Source organism: Odocoileus virginianus, chromosome 12, assembly GCF_023699985.2.
Source record: "Odocoileus virginianus isolate 20LAN1187 ecotype Illinois chromosome 12, Ovbor_1.2, whole genome shotgun sequence".
Taxonomy (NCBI): Eukaryota; Metazoa; Chordata; class Mammalia; order Artiodactyla; family Cervidae; genus Odocoileus; species Odocoileus virginianus.
This window is the reverse complement of record NC_069685.1, coordinates 50,244,176-50,265,591: the sequence shown is the minus strand read 5'-3', so window position 1 is coordinate 50,265,591 and position 21,416 is coordinate 50,244,176. Positions and strand designations below refer to the sequence as shown.

At 43.4% G+C, this 21,416-nt stretch overlaps 1 non-coding gene across 1 annotated transcript; it reads right to left on the bottom strand.

The window, feature by feature from the left end:
• Nucleotides 1-10,733: 10,733 nt before the first annotated feature.
• On the bottom strand, nt 10,734-10,840 carry LOC139037946 (U6 spliceosomal RNA). The gene has a single exon (XR_011490884.1). It is a non-coding gene; the product is annotated as a U6 spliceosomal RNA (small nuclear RNA).
• Nucleotides 10,841-21,416: the final 10,576 nt, after the last annotated feature.

Here is a 21,416-nt window from a genome sequence, read left to right as displayed (position 1 = left end):
TTCAGAGGAAAGAGTGGGCATTAAAAAATGTTTTTGATATAAATAATTGCTCTCCCAAAGGGGAGTTATTTTATTAATTTTTTTTCTTTTCTCTTAATAACATCAGAACGTTCTTAGGAGCACCAAAAACAGCATTTGAGGGTTTATCTACTTTCCACAAACAACCAACATCAGCAGTTTCTTCTTAACAAGAGAAAAAAGAAAGTTTCCAGACAAGAATGAGACTTGATGAGTGCTGTGGGGTGCAGAGCAGACTGCCATGCAGAAAGTTTTAGAACAGGGAAGGAAATCCCCTTGCAACTCTCATATAGTGGCTTCCCAGAGGGCTGTGTAAAAAGCAGTTCTGAGGCCAGGTCTCAGGGAGAAAGAACACTGCAATCTAATACTGAAGTCTGCCACTGTCAGGGAGGGGCAGTCCAGGTGGCGTTTGCCATATATTTGCTATTTCTTTACCAAAATCTAGTCCTTGCCTGGAACACTGGCACAGTCTGGGATAAGAGTACAAGGGGAAACCCGAAAACCATATGTCTAAGTACATTAAAGGTTAGAAAACGGTGAGGGAAGGGACTTCCCTAGAGGTCTCTCTGTGTGTGTTAGACGCTCTTTGCGATCCCTTGGACTGTAGCCCTCCAGGCTCCTGATTCATGGGATTCCCTAGGCAAGAATACTGGAATGGGTTGCCATTCCCTTCTCCGGGGGATCTTCCCTACCTAGGGATCGAACCGAGGTCTCCTACATTGCAGGCAGATTCTTCACCATCCGTAGGGAAGCCCTGGTTAAGAATCTGTCTTCCCATGCTGGGGACTCGGGCTCTATTCCAGGTTTGGGAACTAACATCGCACACGCACATCCCGCGGGGCAACCAAGCCTGCACTGCACATGCGCACACGCCACACCCACTGAGCCTGCAGCGCTACAGCCCCCATTAAACACGTGCCCTGCAAGTAGCCGGGGAAGCGCCCCTGCCGGCAACTAAGACCCAACGCAACCCAAAATGACTAACCAAATATATATATATAAAGGTGAAGGAAGACTGAGGAGCCCTGGCTGAGGGAGCGTGTGAGGGAGCCCGGGGTGAGGCGCTCTGACTGAGGGAGGTGGGTGTGAGGAGTCCTGGCTGAGGGAGGGTGTGTGGGAGCCCTGGGTGAGGCGCTCTGACTGAGGGAGGTGAGTGTGAGGAGTCCTGGCTGAGGGAGGGTGTGTGGGAGCCCTGGGTGAGGCGCTCTGACTGAGGGAGGTGGGTGTGAGGAGTCCTGGCTGAGGGAGGGTGTGTGGGAGCCCTGGGTGAGGCGCTCTGACTGAGGGAGGTGAGTGTGAGGAGTCCTGGCTGAGGGAGCGTGTGTGGGAGCCCGGGGTGAGGCGCTCTGACTGAGGGAGGTGGGTGTGAGGAGTCCTGGCTGAGGGAGCGTGTGTGGGAGCCCTGGGTGAGGCGCTCTGACTGAGGGAGGTGGGTGTGAGGAGCCCTGGCTGAGGGAGCGTGTGAGGGAGCCCGGGGTGAGGCGCTCTGACTGAGGGAGGTGGGTGTGAGGAGTCCTGGCTGAGGGAGGGTGTGTGGGAGCCCGGGGTGAGGCGCTCTGACTGAGGGAGGTGGGTGTGAGGAGTCCTGGCTGAGGGAGCGTGTGAGGGAGCCCTGATTTGAGGGCGGGTGTGAGGAGCTCTGACTGAAGGAGGGTGTGAGAAGCCCTGGCTGAGGGAGAGTGTGAGGAAATCCTGATTTGAGGGAGGGTGTGAAGGAGCCTTCTCACCAAAAAAGAAGAAAAAAGGAAGGAAAAAAGTAAAAAGAAATCAAGTTGCCTCCATATCCCGTCCTACGTTCCTGCTCATGGCCCTGGCAGCCCAGCCCCTGGGATTTCCGTGGCAGCCCACAGACTGAAGGAGCTGAATTCCTTCCTGGGCCAACGTTGTCACAGCAGTCCAGACTGGTAGCTAGATTTGCAGGGTAGGGGAGGGTAACAGCTGAGCCAGGCCTAAAATTCCCAGCTGATGACTGTACCTGCGTTGGGACTTCCCAGGGAGCCTACCTCAGGATTTCCGATGGGTTGTAAGTACCTCCAGAATTATACTTCCCTATTAAAGGAACAGGAGGAAGAATAGTTAGTTATCTGAGGTAAATGGTTCAAGACACCAATTTTGGGTCATTTGAGGAAGCCAGCTTTAAACTGACCTTATTGCCCAATTCAATTCTGGGACATAGTACATGCTCAGTAAATATTTGGTGATAAATGGAATTAATTCTTTAAATATACGTTTTTGTACATGAGTGCATTGAGTCAGTGATTCCTCCAAAAAGTGAGGGGCCCAGAAATGCTAGGAGGAGGCAGGCACTGCTTCTGTTTTATGAGCATGCTGGCAAGTGACATTTGAACCATGACTGAGGGAAGTAAGGGAGCCAGTCATTAGGTTATCTGAGGGACTATATTTCAGGCAGTGAGAAGAGCCAATGCAAAGATTCAGAGACTGGATTGTGCCTGGCACGTCTGAGGAACAATGAGGAAACTGTTGTGCTTGGAGTGATGTGAAGACCCAGAGGAATGGGTTTTGTGGTCAGAGGGCCTCATGGCAATGTTAAGGGCTTTGGCTTTGGCTCTGAGTAAGATGAGGGCCATAAGAGTTCAGCGTCCAGAACAGACTTATAAGACATTCCCTTTGGCTACGGAGTTGAGAACAGACCAGGTAGAAGCAGAGGTACCAGTGAGGTGGCCATGGCCTAGTGTGGGGGAGAGAGGATGGTGGCTGGGCCAGTAGCATGGAGATGTGGAGAAATGCTCAAGTTCTGGACATCTGTTGAAGGCAAATGATGACAGAATTTGCCAACTAATTGGATTTGGGATTTGAAAGAACGAGAACATCAAGGATGATGCAAAGTTTTGGCCTGAGCAATTAGAAGGATGGAGCTGCCCCCAGTCCCTGAGTGCAGGTTAGACCGTGGAAGGAACTGGTTTAGGGCAACAGATGAGGAGTTCAACGTCAGACATGGATTCTGGGGTGAGATGATGGAGGCCAATTACAGGCAATATTGCATCAGGTGGTTGCCCTTTCTTGTTTTGCTCCTGGTGGGGCCTTTTAACTTCTTTTCTATATTTTAATTCTTTTTCTTCTCTTTGCAAATAGGTTTTCTCTGAATGTTTGTCAGTGTGCTTCAGCCAGCATGGAAACACCAAACCCTTGCCACTGCTACTTGAGCAGCTTTGGCCTTTGTCTCTTAGTTTCTGGTTTAGAGCAGCAATTTTCAAATTGTGTGCCAAGGCACCCTGGGATTGTGGCCACATCACTCCAGTCTCTGCCTCAAGGAGCTCACGGTTGGATGAGTGAGATGGACAGGTGAGTCAAGACCAACAGAGGCAACTCTAAAGTGTTTCTAGAGAATTTGACCCAGCCTGGTGAGGTGAAGGGAGGCTTCCTGGAGGAAGTGACATTTCAGTTGAGACTTAAATGACTAGAAGAACTTAGGTAGGTAGGTGGGAGGAGTTGAGGACGTGGGAGAGGGCATCTCAGGAAGAGAGAACAGGAAAGTAAAGTCCTGAAGGTGAGAAACAGAATGACGCACTGGGGAGCTTAAGCAGTTTGATGTGGTTGGAAGGAAGGGCGGAGGCAGTTAAAGAAGTGAAAGGGTTTGTGTGCTAAACTAAAGAGTTGGAAATAAAATATAAATTTAAAGGTATATATATTTTTAAAAGACTTATAATTGTGTGTTTGAGGTAAAATATTCAGATATATGTTAGAAATCAAAGCCCACATAATCCCAACTATTCCAGGAGATGACATCTAATAATATTTGGGCATATGTCTTTTTTTTCCTTTTAAAAGATTGAGATATAGCTATATACAGGAATACGTACAATTCTTAAGTACAGATTAGTGAGGTTTTACCCATCTTCATAGCGATCATCACTATATCAAGATATAGAACCAGCAAATTTGGAGTCTTTCTAGATTTTTTCTGTTTATTGGCTAATAACTATATATATATGTGTATATACTAATGTATATTATATATAAATGAATATGCTAATATGCAATATAATTTTATGTATATAAATATATATGTACTTATAGCACAGACGTATATAATAATTTATGTAAATATGACTAAAATCTGCAGTAGAATTCATTTACGTATAATTGTCAAAAATAGGATCATTCTTGACTAAATATTCTGTGACTTTCTTTTTTCACTTAATGTGGACATTTTTCTGTATCAGTACATAAAGATCAAGGGAGAAAGCATTTGGTTTATTCATGCATTTATTCATTTACTCACTCATTCAACAAATATTCTTATTTTGAGGTTGTACAATATGTTTAACTATGTGTCACTGAAGGGATTTAAACAGAGAAGGGTTATAAAGAGGAGCAATGGAACTGGCTTTAGTTTTTAGATAGATCATTCTGGAAAAAGTATGATATCCCTTACTCCCTTTGTTGGAAGAGGAGGGGTAAGCCATTTTCCTTCTCAAATATTAAGCATTTATTTTTGAATAGATAGTGATTCAGTACTCAAGTAATTCAATATTCAAAAGAGGCAAAGAACATTTAGTGAAAAGATTTCCTTCCTTCACACCCCTGAAGCCCTCATTACCACTCTGGAGAGAAAACGATCACCACTAACTTATTTATTTGGCTGTGTCGAGTCTTAATTATGGCATGTGGGATCTTTAGTTGTGGCATGTGGGATCTAGTTCCCTGACTAGGGTTTGAACCCAGGCCCCCTGCATTGAGAGAGTGGAGTCAGCCCCTGGACCACCAAGGATGTCCCAATCAGTAACCTCAGTAACCATCAGCATCCTTCCAGAGATAGTGACTAGATATATGAGCAGACACATGTACGTGTTTTTTTAAAATCCTTTAAAAATTCATCTTTTCATACTCAACAATATCTCTTAGAGATCATTCTAAGAGATAAAGAGCATCCTCATTCTTTATTGTGACTGCGCAGTTTTCTGTTGAAGGTAAAGACAACTTTTGTTTTCAAATCTCGCCCAAGAGCCTGATATCTTTTAGTCCCTGCCAGACTTCTCTCTGCCTCTGGCCAGCAGACTCCTAGGTTGACCGGGTGGGAGGCAGGGCTCTGAGACCTGGAGATATTTTTGGCCTGACCTGAAGTCTTGGAGCTGCACCTGGAAGGCCTCTGGAAGAGGTCTTGTGGCCCCAAGGGTGTTCCCATTCTCTCTGTTATTTTAATAAGCTCTCTTGGCTTGTTTATGGTCCTGTCTCCTTTGTTCCAGTGGCCAAGTGGGTCAGCATTTGGCCTGAGGGTCCTCCCACCCACATCTGTTCTTGATTTCTTTCCCATAAGGGCATCCAGCTGTTCCACAGCTGTCTCAGCACCACCCCAACCCCGGCTTGCATCCACATTTTCTAGCAGACAGAGCCACCCTTGGTCATGGGATGAAAGCACTCATTTAATGAGTACCTACGGTGTGCCAGGTTGTCTGGTAGACTTTTACAAGTTAGTTCATAATAGTCCTACCCTGTATACCATCTTATGGATGAGGAAACAGAGGCTTGGTTAGGAAAGGTTGGAGCTCGGTAATGGTGAAGGCTGAATTGGAACCCATCAACACCAGACATCTTGGTTCCCCTTGTACCCTGGGGCTCCCCAAGTCGTTAAGCAGTAAGCACTTGATAAATATGTACTGACTAAATGAATGAGTGAATCTGAGAGAAATTTCCTGAGCAGGTCCTGGTTGTCAGTCACTGGTCTAGGTGCTGGAGATGGAGTAGTGAACCAGAGAGCCTTCTCGGAGTGAAGTTCTAGGGGGAAGACAATCAAACAAGCAAAAGTAAGAGAGGTGGGTAGTAATAGGAACTATGGAGGAAAGATGACAAAATGAGGAAGGCACACCAGGGTTGATGAAGTGGGCCAGCTGTACACAAGGACAGGATAGGTTGTGTGGAGGTGACCTTTGGGCTGAGATCTGAATGGCCAGAAGAGTCCAGCTACACAATAGGTGGTAGAGAGGAAAGGATTCCCGGCAGAGAAAACAGCATGTGCAAAGGCCCTGAGACTGGATCAAGCTTGATGTGTTCAGTGATCAGAACAAATGCTATTATGGCTAGAGCAGAGTACAGGGGAGTGTGGGAGGAGTTGAAGTTCAAGATCCAGGCAGGGGCCAGATCATACAGGGGCTTGTCAGTGACATAATGACTTGGAGAGCTTAAGTAGGGAAGTAATGTTTTCTCAGGTTACTATGTGGAGAATACACTGAAGTTGCAGGAGAGGAAGCAGGGAGCATGGTAAGAAGGCGACTGTGGTCTCTGGCCTGAGATGGCAGTGACGCAGACCATCAAGGTGGGAGTCATGAAGACATAGATAAAAAAATGTCCTGGGGATGCATTTAGTAAGGAAAGGCAACAAAATTTGCTGATGAATTATAGTCGGGTGATGGGAGAAAGAGAAGAATCAAAGATAATTCCTTGGTTTCTGGCTTGAGCAACTGGGTGGGTGATGATGGAACTGTTTATTGGGATGGGGGAGGAGTTGATTTCCCCAAGGGCTGTTGGGGAGAGAGGAGGATGAAGTAGAGATCCATTTTAGACACAGGAAGTTTGCTATGCCCATTAGACATCCCAGTGGATGTATCAGTTAGCAGCTGTATAATGAGTCTGGTACTCGGGGGAGAAGGCAGAGCAGGAGACTGATGAGTCATCATAAGGAGGGTATTCAAGCCACAGGTCTGAGTGAGAGTGTGTGACGAGCAAGTGAAGACAGAACCTTGTCAGGAGATGGGAGGATGATGAAGATGCATGTTACCAGCGTGGGGAACTGCCTTCCAGAATGATGACCAGGACATTCAGCTACTCAGTCTCAAACCCAGAGGGACTCTGAGAAGCCCTGGCTGGGGTCACTGCAGTTTTCTGGAAGCTGGATCTTAGGTGCTGTCCACACGGCCTTTGATCTACTCCAGTGCCATCAATCTGAAGGCGCTAGACAGCATTACTTGGAATTGCTATTTACCTAACACCTTCCTCCAAGAACTTCAAAAGCCTGATTGGGGTCCCCGGGGAGCCTCCATTCTTCCCTTGGGGACTTTACCAGAATGCAGGCCAGGCAACTGAGACAGAAAGTACCTGGTCTACCGTCACAAGGGCTAGGGTGGAGCTGCCTGCAGAATCAGGGAAGCAAGCCCCTCATTCACCCATGTCCACATTGATTGGGTTTCTCATGAAGATTTTGTTTTGCCAAGTGGAATATGAAAACAAAAAAGAACTTATCAGAGTAATAAAGATATTTAGCAGGGAAGGATTGGAAGAAGACTTTCTGAATCATAGAGCTTAAAGACAGAGAAGTTTAATACAAAGTTTGATAACATTTGGCTTGTAATATGTGATATAGTGAGCTTCCCAGGTGGAGCTAGTGGTAAAGAACCTGTCTGCCAATTCAGGAGACATAAGAAATGCAGGTTCAATCCCCGGGTCAGAAGATTCTCTAGAGGAGGGCATGGCAACCCACCCCAGTATTCTTGCCTGGAGAATCCTGTGGACAGAGGAGCCTAACAAGCTACAGTCCATAGGGTCGCAAAGAATTAGACATGACTGAAGCAACTTATCACACATGCATGCATATGATATAATACCATCCTTGGTCTCTACTTGGAAACTTCAGCAGAATCTGCTGTACATCAATGCTTTGGGGGTTAAATTTGTGGTTTGGTGATGGATCAATGTGCTGAAACAGGTTTCTGGAAAGTCCTGGGGTCTGAACCATGTATGGCTTATGTTGGGAGTAGCTTTAAGGAGACTGAGGAATACCATGGAATGTTCCTGCTCCAAACTGGAACTCTGTAAGTTCAGGGAACATACGTGACTCGCTTCTGTGTCCCCAGTAATCCACTGGGGATCAGGAATTGTTGTGGAATGAAGGAATCAAGGGAGGATAAGTTGAGTGAGTGAGTGAAGTATAAAGAAGGTATGCATATGAGAGGGAAGATTAGTGGACTGACACTAAGAAGAAAAACAAAAATTAAAAATCTAACAGTATCAGTTTCTACCCAGTCTCAAGCTGGCCCCCAGTAATTTTGCCTTCTGATAGTCACACTGGTATTTATTTTCTACTGCTGTGTAACAAATTACCATAAATTTAGCCACTTAAAACAGCACCTATTTATTCTTACAGTTTCTGTAGGTCAGAAGATTTCTTTTCAGGGCTTCCCAAAGCTGAAATTGGGTGTCAATGGGGTTGTGATCTCATCTCAGGCTCAGAGTCCTCTTCTGAGTTCATAGGTCACCGGCAGAATTTACTTCCCTCTGGTTGTCTAATGGAGGTGCTCATATTCTTGCTAGCTGTTGACTGGGCAACACTATTAGCTCCTAGAGGCTGTTCTCAGCTCTTTGCTAAATGGCCTTCTCCATAGGCAGTTTGTACATAGTTATTTACTTCTTCAGAGCCAGCAAGAGAAATCTTTTTTGCCTTTCATTTTCTTCTTTGCTTTAAATCTTCCTGATCTCTTTTAAGGGCTTACCTGATTAGTTCGGGCCACTCAGGATATTTTCCCTTTTGATTAACTCAGAGTCAACCGATTAGGGGCCTTAACTACATCTGCAAAATCTCTTCTGCCAGATAGCATCACATAACCATGAGAGTGACAGCCCATTATATTCACAAATCTCACTCATACCCAAGGGAGGGAAGATTCTACTGGGCACATACACCTGGAAGTAGGAGTCTTGGGGGTAATTTTAGAATTCTGCCTACCACCGATACCCTTGTATAGATCTCTCCCACATTGACTAGGAATAAGCTGTGTAACTAGAAGATTATTGCAAAAATGATGGTGTGTGAATTCTAAAACTAGGTCATAGCTTCTGCCTTGCGCTCTTGGTCTCTTTCATGGATTATTCTTTTTGAGGGACTCAGCTGCCATGTTAGGGTACTGAAGCCTCCTCACATATCATAAGCATGGGAAAAGAATGCTTGGACATGAATTTGAGCAAACCCTTGGAGATAAGTGGTGAACAGAGGAGGCTGGTGTGCTACATCCATGCGATCACAGAGAGTTGGACACTGTTTAGCGATTGAACAACAACAAATAGCAATGCACAAAGAAAGAAAGAATTTATTAAAAACACATGGAGATGTCTGTCACTTGGTATCCGGGGCTGTCACAGAGCAACCTGTAGTCCTCAACATGTTCTTTCCTGATTAACATCATTCAGAACATCTCCCCATTTCTTAGACTTTAAAATAACAATTGTGTCTGAATGCAGTAAAGGTTCATGGGTAGTGCTGCTGTCAACATTGGAGATGAACATTCTAGTTGTGGTTCTAGTGGAGGGATAATTTGAAAATTGGAAACATTCCGATAAGAGCAAATATTGGGCTGGCCGAAATGTTCCCACAGATTTTTCCAGAACATCTTTTTTTTTTTTATAAAGTATTGACTTTGTTACAGTACTGCTTCTGCTTCTTTGGGGGCAGGAGCAGCTGTGAGGCATGAGGGATCCCCAAGCCAGGGATCAAACCAGCACCCCTTGCATTGGAAGGTGAAGTCTTAAGCAGTGGACCACAAAGGAAGTCCTCCCAGAATATCTTAGGGGAAAAATCCGAATGAACTTTTTTGCCAACTCAATATGCTATATTATCTTGCTAATTCCTTCCTCTTTGATAGCATAAATATGTAAGGAACTCTCAGGCTTCTCCTTGCCAGTTTGTGGTTCTGAATGTACTCACACATTAGTGCAATCTTTGCAAGCAAGGTGCATGGCCATTATGGGATACAGAGTCTAAAATGCCAGCCTCTATGCCCCCACCCCCCGCCCCACCTAATTCTTACCTTCTGGCATTCACACTCCTGTATCATCTTCTCCCCTCTTGAGTAGGCAGGATCTGTGACTTGCTTTTGACCAGTAGAATACAGCCAGGCTGGTAGGATTTCACATCTGTGATTACCTTGCATGAGATGTGACTACTGTCTTGCTTGCAGACTCTCCCTGTTGACTCCTCCTTGCTGGCTTTCATGAAGTAAGCCACCATATGGAGAGACTCACATGGCAAGAGACTGAGGATGGTCTCCAGCCAACATCCAGGAAGGAGCTGAGATTCTCTTCTCAGTCTGGCAGTCCGTAAAGAATTGAGTCCTGAACCACCACATGAATTTGGAAGTAGTTCCTTCCCCATCTGAATCTCAGCTGAGACCCCAGCCCTGACTGACATCTTTACTGCAGTTTAATAAGAGGTGAACTGAACCTGGATTCTTTTTTTGTGTGTGCGAGATTTTCCTTCCCTGACCAGGCATCAACCTGTGCCCCCTGCACTGGGATCTCGAAGTCTCAACCATTGGACTGCCAGGGAAGTCCCTAAGTCTGGACTCTTGACCATAGAAATTGTGAGATAGTAAATCTGTCTTGTTTTAAACTGCTCAATTTATGGTAATTTTGTGTACAGCAGTATGTAACTAACACAGCACAGAGGATCAGTTTGAAATATTAAAGATTCACATCACTCTTAAACTTGAATATACATAGATCTAGATGTAAAATGCATGAAGTGTCTTATGTTTCTTTACATTAACTATCAGACATTTGAACTCTAGGATTGTTAGCGGTTTTATTCTTTGCTGCTTCTTTTTTTAATTCATTTTTGTTGGTGTTTAATCGCTTTACAGTGTTGTGTTAGTTTCTGCTGCAGCAAAGTGAATCAGCTATATGTATACACGTATCCCCTCTTTTTCAGATTTCCTTCCCATTTATTTTTAATTAATTAATTAATTTTAATTGGAGGCTAATTACTTTACAAAAGTATGGAATGCTTCATGAATTTGTGTGTCATCCTTGTGCAGGGGCCATGCTAATCTTCTCTTTATCTTTCCAATTTTAGTGTATGTGCTGCCAAAGCAAGCGCTTATTTTTTAATATTTATTGGAATTAAATTAAATTTAAAAATTAACATCTCTAGCTTTATTGAAACAGTTCATCTTAAAATGTTACTTTAATTTTGTCATTTGTATTTTGCCTTTTGATTTTAAAAGATAATTAAATAAATTGTTTAATTTTAAAAGAAAGAACATAAATAAAATATTCTAGAAAAATAACTTCAGAAAATATTTATTTATTTTTTTCTATTTATTTTTATTAGTTGGAGGCTAATTACTTTACAGTATTGTAGTGGTTTTTGTCATACATTGACATGAATCAGCCATGGATTTACATGTATTCCCCATCCCGATCCCCCCTCCCACCTCCCTCTCCACCCGGTTCCTCTGGGTCTTCCCAGTGCACCAGGCGCGAGCACTTGTCTTATGCATCCAGCCTGGGCTGGTGATCTGTTTCACCCTAGATAATATACATGTTTCGATGCTGTTCTCTTGAAACATCCCACCCTTGCCTTCTCCCACAGACGTATTTTAATTTGCTAATTTAAAAAATTTTAATTTGCACTTTTTATGAAAATGTATTCAAGTTTTGTGTCCTTTGATCTATAACTTCAATTTATTTTTTATTCCTTTAGGTCATTACTGCCAATAGCACACAATTACATAAAAATCTTGATTATAACAACAGGGTGAAGGACTTCCCTGGTGGTCCAGTGGTTAAGACTCTACACTTCCATTGCAAGGGGCCTGAGTTTGATCCCCAGCTGGGGAACTAAGATCCTACATGCTAAATGGCATGGCCAAAAAAAGAAAAAAACCAGTGTGAGTGATTTTGCTAAAATGAAGGCAAGAAAAACAAATTTTATGGAATAAATACATAGACATTCTTAATTATACTTTTTAAAAGTTACTCATTTAGATAGCACTGTTACATCAATACAACATAATTTCGTTCCATCATCTTTGATATTTTGCCAATTTTCAGACATATAAAAAACATAGCTTTACACGTATATTTTGACTATTTTAATGAAGGTATATTCTTTAAAATAAGAGGTTAGAACATGTTTTATTTGACAAATTTGTGAGCTTGATTTTTACCATGAAGACTTTTAGACACATGGCCTGTGGGCCTCCGTTTGTTCTCTTGTCCTGGGCACTCTGTCAGGGTAGGTAACCTACCCAAGGTTACCCAGCTGGTAAATAGGGCTGAGATTCAGACTTCCACCTGTTTGTACTCCAAGGTCCGGGCTGTGTGACATGTGACCTGCCCTGGGTCAGCTTCTCCAATGGAGGGAGCCCTGAATGTCTCCGAAGCTGGGATACTCTGTGTGGTCAAGGGCAGAAGAGGCTACAGACTTTGTGGGTTCCAGTGCAAAATGAAAATGCATTATAATTATAGTTAATACATTATTAAGAATTCCAAGATGTGGAGAGTAGAGCACTGAAGTAAGCAGGAGGTCTTTCTAGGTGCAAGGTATATGCAACTGCGTGGTCAGGGGGCTTCCTGAAGGTGGTGACAGCAGTCCCCCTCTTCCACTTACAGTAGGTATGCTTGGATTTGGTGGGAAGAAAGGTCAAGAGCTAATGGGAAAGATGAGGACCCTCTATTTATAGCACTTTTTAAAAAAAACCAGTTTATTTAAATAAAAATGGGAATCATTCAAAGGAAAAAATAAGGAAATAAAAGCATATGTGATATGTAGATATGGAAAAAATGTGATGAGTTATTTGAATGACCGGGGTTGGGAAATTGCTGTGTGAGTGTATATGTCTACAAGTATGTAATTGTGAGTGTGTGTGGATGAGTCTATATATGAATCTTTGTATCACTAAAAATGAATGTGAGTCTATGTCTGACTGTGGGTGTGTGATACATTTGTGGAAGTGGATGTGTGTCTAAGCACGTGTGTAGGATTGTGTGAATGTGTATAGGGGAGTCTGTGTAGATGTGTGCACACAAACCTTTCTTATCCTGGACTTCTATTAAGAAGAATGTGAAATTATGAGCGGGGGATAACATTGGATGCATTTCTAATATCTTGTGTGTGTGTGTGTGTGTGTGTGTATATTTATATATGTCAGCTGTCACTACAATAACGCTGTGTAACAGTGAACAGGGAAATGGGGAAAGACTGCTAATGTATTGAACATGCAATTTTCTTTTGGGGTGATGAAAATGTTCTAAAATTGATTATAGTGATGGCTGCATGACTGTGAATCTGCCAAAAAAAATTGGATGGTATTATTTAAATGGGTGAATTTTATGGTATGTGAATCATGTTTCAATTTAGCTATTAAAAACCAACCACAAACATCTATTTTCTTGTTTATTAGTCTAGAGTGAACTGTAGCTCTGCTGGAATCATCTGGGGCTTGGCCTCTGGTTGCTGATGAGTTCAAACATATTCCACATGCTTCTTCTATGTGTCTTTCACCCTCTTTGGCTCCGCAGTAGCTCAGGGAGTTTCCTTTCATGGTGAATAGCTGAAGCACAAGGGGGCGAGCAGATACATGTAAGGTTTCCTGACAGCTTGGCTCAGAACTAGCACATCACTTCTGTCCACATTTCTGTTGGCTGAAAAAAATATCCTATTGTCAAGTCCAAGTAAAACATCCACAGGACAGGGAAATATACTTGTCTCACTCTCAAGCCCTTCAAGGTCATATGGGGGAGGGAGTGAAGACTTGAGAAGGATAATCCAGTCTACCACAGCTGCATAGTATGTTGCTCATGACCCTTTGGAGATCTGGTGAAACAGGTCATAGACTCGAAGGCAACCTCAAGTCTCCCCAAAGTTTCCGCCCGTTCCTGTATTTTATTTCCTAATGCTTCTCTTTTCCCTGAGCTACTCCCTGTCTCAGGGTCTTGTGCCTATATGAGCTTTTTTTTTAAAATTCACTTCTCTTTTTTGTTTTCCCCCCACTTTTTGTTATTGGAAAGTGAAAGTGAAAGTCACTCAGTTGTGTCTGACTCTTGCGACCCCATGGACTGTAGCCTGCCAGGCTCCTCTGTCCATGGGGTTCTCCAGGCAAGAATATTAGATTGGGTTGCCATTTCCTCATCTAGGGGACCTTCCCGACCCAGGAATTGAACCTGAGTCTCCTGCATTGCAGGAAGATTCTTTAGCGAATGAACTATGAGGGAAGCCCCACTTATTTGGGTCTTAGTTTCAGCATGCAGGTTCTTTTAGTTGTGGCATGCGAACTCAAACTCTTAATTGTGGCATGTGGGATCTAGTTCCCTGACCAGGTATTAAACCTGGGCCTCCTGTGTTGGGAATGTGGAGTCTTAGCTACTGGGCCACCAGGGAAGTTCCTATGTGAGCTCTCTTGCTTCCACCCTGAGTCAAACCCAGATAAGAAACCTAGCCTCATCACTGTTTTTAAAAAGAAATGCCCTTAGTGCATTTTAGCAGCTTTTCTGAAGATGTCAAGGCTTATGGAGAAAGATCCCATGGCTTTTTGCACAACCTTCTGTATTTATGGGCCCACCCATCTTCCCCTCTGCCTGGAGACTGCAGGGCACTTCCTAAAGGAAGTGACGTTTGATCAGATCTTGAAGACTTAGGAAGAGGTGGGCACTAGACAATGATGGGAAAGAACATTCCAGGGAGAGGAAACAGCAAGGGTAAAGTGAGAAAATGTCTAGAATAGTTGAGAAAAGGCAAGTACAGTTGACCCTTGAACAGCATGGGCATTAGACATGGACATCTACAACACACAGTTGAAAAATCTGCGTATAACTTTACAGTCAACCCTCCGAATTTCTGGTTTTTCATATGCATATTCAACCAACCTCGGGTCACATAGTCATTGTAGTATGTATTTATTGGAAAAATCACGTATAAGTGGACCCTCATAGTTCAAACCTGTTTTGTTCAGGGGTCAACTGTAGTCACCATGGCTGGAGTGGAAGGTATGAGCTGGGGAGTGGTGGCGGGTAAGGCTAAGTGTCCCACTGGTCCATGAAGTGGCTTATACTGGGTCCAGATGGGCTAGAACTCCTTTTCCAAAATTACCTTTCTTGTATGATTCTGGATTAGTGTCGGCCACAAGAGAAATTTGTGCGAGTTTTGGAAGATGGATGTGAAATTAGCCATGTTTTCATGCTCTAAAGGTCAATTCAGGGCCCCAGGCACTATAGACACCAGTGCCAATCAGTTCTCTGAGTTCCTGTGGCTCCAGGTTCATCCTCCCAGGTTCTACCTTGTCCTTGCTCTCATTCATACCCAGGGCTCCTCCCTGACAACTTATCTAAGGGACAAGATCATTGAATAGATTCCTCCACCAGCTCCTACCATTATGCCCAGTCTCATCCCTGTAACCCTTTCTTCATAGTGGTTTTCTGACTGAATCCTGACTGATACAGGCAAGGATCATAAAGACCTGTGTGGGCCACCCTGAGGAGTTTGAGCTCCATTTAAAAAATAGCTTTTCTCAAATCTCATTTGTTTGAGGGCCACTGTGGCAGAGGCAATGCTCAATGTTCACCAGACCTCCTCTTTCCCATGGTGCTTATGGCACCATCTCCAACCTCTCACGCAGCTCGGTGGGACCGTGGTACAAATCCGAGCCAACAGAACGTGGGCTGAAGTGAAGTGTGTATGTTCAGGCCTGGCCCCCACGTCCTTCCGCGTGACACTGCAGACGTGCTCTTGTTTCTCCAATCTGCCAGCTGAGTGCAGCAGGTCCGATGGTGGACTTCAAGGCCTGAAGGGTTTCGGAGCCATTAGCTGGAAGGAACTGGGGTCCCTGAAAGACTCCCTGGAGCAGAGGCCCCCACTGCCCTGCATTGGGGTGTGACTTCAGATACAGAACTTTATTTTGTAAAGCCAGTGGGGTTTTAAAATTGCTAGAGGGGTTGTTGCTGTTGTTTACCTGCTAAGTCGTGTCTGACTCTTGTGTCCCCACGGACTGTAGCCTGCCAGGCTCTTCTATCCATGGGATTTCCCAGGCAAGATACTGGAGTGGGTTGCCATTTCCTTCTCCAAGAGATCTTCCAGACCCAGAAATTGAACCCATACTCTCCTACATTGACAGGCAGATTTTTTTTTACCACTGAGCCACCAGGAAAGCCTAGAGAGGGTAGCCGATCTTAACAAGACACCCACCTTCACAGTTTTAGCCATAATCTTTTATCATCTGTATCATTATAGATTTAATCACTTAAAATTCACTCTTTATGACCTTAACTTATTTAAAAAGAGAGCTTTGTGTCCCTATCCATAAATAGAAAAGCAACCTCACTCATGGTAGAGAGAATGTAATAGTAAAAAAATAAATGCAATGGAAATTAAACCATGATGAAATTCTTGTTATATCCGGTTCCTGCCAAGGGCTCTAGAGCCCAAAACCTGCTTATATTTTGTTGTAGAGAGATTAATGAGTGTTCAATAGGTGTTAAAGACAGGTAAACACCAAATTGAGACTTTCTCTTTAATATTCTTGAACCACCAGGGATAATCACCACACTTATAAAACTACATGAGGCAAAGAAAGCTGAAGTGTGAAAACATTTCTTATTATGGAAAATTTCTAATACATGTACATAAATTTAATGAGAATAGTCATATAACCCCCCTTGTGTGTATTACCCAGCCTCAACAGCTATAAACTTTTTGCTGTTCTTATACATCTATTCTCCCTACTTCCTTTTTATGATAGAATATTTTAAAATAAATCCCCCAAATTATATCATTTTACCCACAAATACTTTAGTATGTACTTCTAACAATAAAGACATTTAAAAATTCACACAACACCATTATTGCACTTTAAAAACCAACAATTCCATATTATCATTTAATACTCAGCCTACGTTCAATTTTTCCCTAATGACTACAAAAATGGGTTTTTGCAGTTGGTTTCTGTAAATATGGATCTGAACAAGGGCACACATTGCATTTGGTTGACATGTCTTTTTTAAGCCTGAAGTGGATTGATTATAGTAAATGGCTTGTCTCCACATTCACTGCCTTAGCAATCTTACTTGGCAGCTTCTCCTATTGAGTGGTGGAGTCTATTTCTTGATCCTGAAATCTGGGTTTGATCATGTGTCTTGCTTTGGTCAAGAATGCAACAGAAGGGATGCTGGATGGTTTCTAAGTCTGGGCCTTGGGATGTCTCACACGATTCCACTTATTCTCTTAGATTCCTATTTCAACCAGGAGAACAAACTTAAGCAACTTGTTATGGGGTAACCATGTCGGGGTGGGTACTTTCCTGAGTGAGGCCATTCCTGACCAGCTGGTCCACAGCTGACCTGCCAGCTGACCATCGATGCATGATCAAGCCCAGCCCACATCAGCTGAGCCTAGGCCAGACCAAAAGAACCACCCATCTGACCACAGAACTATGAGAAATAGTACATTGTTATTTTAAGCCACTATGTTCTAGTGTGGTTTATTACATAACATTATTGTGGAGGATACAAATCTATCAGTTAACTGATACAAATCTACAAAATTTCTGCTCCTTTTCAAAATGTCATTTATGTGCTAAAGACATTAGGTCATTGGTTCTTTATTTTCTGACAGTCTAGATTTTTATATCCCATGTGTCATTATATTACATCCTAGATCATTATATCCCATGTATCATTTAATGTTAGTTCCTGTATTTTTTATAAACTGGTGGTTGGTTAATATCTAGGGCTTCCCATATGGTGAGGTAGTAAAGAATCAGCCTGCCAATGAAGGAGACACAGGAGAGGCAGGTTTGATCTCTGGATCAGGAAGAGATCCCTCTTCCCTGGAAGAGGAAATGGCAACCCGCTCAAGTATTCTTGCTTGGAAAATCCCAGGGACAGAGGGGCCTGGCAGGCTACAGTCTGTGGGGTTGCAAAGAGTCAGACATGACTGAGCGACTGAGCATGTAAGTGGTTAATCTCGAGGCTGGATTTGATTCAGGTTCGTTGGGTGGGCAAAGATACTTTGTAGGGATGCTGCTTCTGCATCACATCCACAGGCACACAATGTCTGATTATTCCTCTTTTGAGTAATGTTAAGATTGATCACTGGGTTCAGTGAATAATTTTAGACGAGATTGGGATACTCAGAGAGGTTTCCTAGAGGAATCAGGCTTGAGTTGGGCCTCTTTGAAGGGCAAATGGGAATGGGATAGGGCAAGGGAAAGAAGAAATATTCCAAGTGAAGAGGGAAGGATGTATGTGTAAGTCAGAGAGTATCCTGAAAATACAGGGCAAAAACTGGTTAATCTTCTCTCATATTAGTTTTCATTGTTATCCTTTGGTCTAAAGGCCGGAGCAGGAATCAGATTTCAATCTCAGGTTTCAATTCTAATGGGTGCATGGAGTATTTTGTTGGGACACCTCGTGAAATCACATTCCTGCTCCGTGGGAAAGATTGCTGTGATCTACTAGTGATGTCTGGCATGGTGGTATGGTTGCTTGTGAATCTGCCAGAGATCAATGACTCTGCCCCACCTCGGGGTCTTTGACATTGGACCCTAGAAGGAAATAAGGACTGAGTAGCATACCTGACATGAACTGTGACAGTTTGTGTTGGTTGTTTACTAATCTTCATTCACTGTTTTGTTTTTGCTAATGGAATCTTAGGTATTGGATGGCAGAGATTGATTTAGATATGAACAATGACCGAATTCTGGCTAATGAGAAGTAAGGGGAAGTCTGCTTCTGGGTCTTCTGCAGAATTTTTTCTTCCTGAATTGAAAGAAATGTGCTGTGAAGCGAAGCTTCCTATTCCTATTTGAAGGTGGTTGTATAAGGACATGATGCCTGGAGCAAAGGCAGCCATCTTGTGACTATGAGGAGTTATGGCCAATATGTCAAAGATGCTGGAGAAGAAATATGGAAAAAACCTGGGTCTTTGAGGAAGGTGTTGAGTCATAAACAAACTCTGGAACAACCTATTACCAAGCCTGTTGTTATATAAAAAGTAAACCTCTATTACTTAATTTGTGTTTGGTCCGGCATTCTTTTACGTAAACCTAAGGACAGCCCAAAGGATACACTGATCATCCTTCATGCTTCATGAGCATAGTTCAGACTAGCATTTTCAAAGCATGATTGAGTCATCAAATCAATGTATTGGATTATGACCAGCATTTTTAAAAGTGAAATAACATAGATTATATGGGAATGCATGAGGCAGAGAAAAGATAAATATTGGTTTTGTTGAACTCTTGTTTTAATTATGTGGGTCCCAGGTTTGGTTCTCCAAGGAAGCAAACCTTGAGACAGAATTTAGTGTTTGGAAGTTTTTATGAGTGAGTATCCGTGAGATCAACTCCTGTGGAAGGGAGGGGAAAAAAGCAGGAGTGGGCAGAGGGAGAGCTCAAGCTGGAATGGAGGTCTAGCAATGACCTCGGCTAACCCCATAGGAAATCTGGGAGTTAAACAGCTCTTCAGAATTATCCTGAGTTGGGCAAGATGGCCAGGCTTTTATCTTCCCCTCATTGGATACGAATGGCCTCTGGAAAGAGATGTGACCTTGGGCAAAGTTGCTCCATGAAGATGAAGCAAGGGACTCAGTCCAAGGGGTTGACAGCTGGAGACTCTCTGCAATAGAGCCTTCCTAGAAGAGGATGGAGTGTTTCTTGTCTGTCATTATGTGTGTGTGTGTGTTAGAGTGAACCAGATTGTGGTGCAAATGCATTCCTTATTGTGGGTCCTGGTCAAAGCAGTTTGCAAGCCTCTGGCAAGTCTGGGTTGTGCTTCCACCCAAGTTGTTTTCCTCCTAATTGCCTTCTGGGATATTGCGTCGCTTTTTCTGAGACTCTGCTTGTGAAAGGCAGCCCTGTTTTGGTGAGATAGTGCCCTGGCATATTTGAACAGCAATGCGGAGCTGAGTTGTTGGTGCCTCCCATGCACCAATGGCAGCTGCCGCCAGTGTCCCCAGATGAAAATGACTAAGGAGGATTAAGGCCAAGTGATGTCATCACGATCCCTGATGAAAAAAACAAACAGGAGCCCTCTGATCCCCCAGGGTGCCCCTTTAGCCTGTCGTGGGGGGCTTCTTCTTTAATCTCCTTTAATTTCTTCCATCTCCCTTCCTCAGCAGGTTGTCTTTAAAAGTGTATTTTAAGTCATGTGATTACAAGTGGGCTAGGGGCTCAGAGCAAGCTCTGCTTCTGACACAAATCTGGAGGAACTCCTGTGCTGTTGGTTTGCAAAACCATTAGTGGCTCCTTGATTGTTGCCTGTAACAAGTGGGGAAAAGGAAGGTAAAAACTCGAGGGGCTGTGCCTCTGCCCTCTGATTGTGAAAGAAGACCCCAGCACTCTTCAGAGCTGGGATCAGTCAGGCTTCCTGTGTGCCAGAATCCCCTAGAGACATTGCTAGAAACGCAGATTCCTGGGTCCCTCCAAAGATCCAATGAGTTCAGCTCTCCAGGAAGGCAGGAATGTGACATGAATCCTCTGAAATAACTCCACTCTTACAGAAGAGTCGCAGGGATAGTGCAAAGCATTCACGCATATCCTTTGCTCAATCATTTCTCTCTTTCCGTATATAAATATGTATATTATTTTTCAGAATCATTTGAGAAGCTATAAATGTGATTCCTCTTTACCTGTGCTTATCTCCTAAGAACAAGGAAGAAATTCTCTTACATCACTGTAGCATAATTATAAAATTCAGGGTATTTAGCACTGATACAATGTGCGTGAATGCTAAGTCATTTCAGTGGTGTCTGACTCTTTGAGACTCATGGACTGTAACCCACAAGGCTCTTCTGTCCATGGGATTTTCCAGGCAAGAATACTGGAGTGGGTTTCCATTCCCTTCTCCCTTCTCCTTCCCCACCCAGGGACTGAACCTGCATCTCCTGTGTCTCCTGCATTGGCAGGTGGGTTCTTTACTACCAGCGCCACTATTATCTAATCTACAGTACATGACAAGTTTCTCTAATTGTCCCTCCCCCTTCATTTAAAAAATAATCCAGAATCAAGCAATGCTTTTAAGTTGTCATTTCTCTTTTGTCCCTTTTAATCTGAAACAGTTCCTTAGCTTTTTTTTTTTGACATTTTGAAGCATTTGTTGTTGTTCAGAGACTGTCCCTCAGGTTGCATTTGTTGGGGGAACCTGTATTTTTAACATTTCCCATGACCTTGAGTCCTCTTGGAGGATTGGGCAGCCCTAAGATGCAAGTACTCAGAGCTCTTACCTCTCAATAATGCCGATGCTCAGAGGACTTTTATTTATTTTTTTTTTAATTATTTTTTTTTAGAGGACTTTTAAAACATAGCTTCATGGGGCACCAGACTTAGCTCTTTAGAGGGGTTTAGAGTTTGGGATTTTTTTTTTTTAAAGATCCGATTTGCTCAGAACTCAAATCTAAGAGATTCTTTAATTGCCTGAGTTGCTAAGCTGGTGGAATCTGAAGGGATCCCACTGGGCTTTTAATTTCTCCCGGCTTTGAATTCTGGCAAGGTCAGTGAGCAGGCTGCTGGTGTGTGTGGGGGGGAGGTGGGCTGGTGAAGGAGATAGAAGGGTCAAGCCTTGGCAAGTAGAAAAACAGCAACTCTCTCTCCTCTACATGCACCACGTGCAGGCAAGCTCTGGAGGACTCGCTCAGTCTCCATAGCCATTTCCAGGGTGAAACATCGGTCCATTGGGCAGAT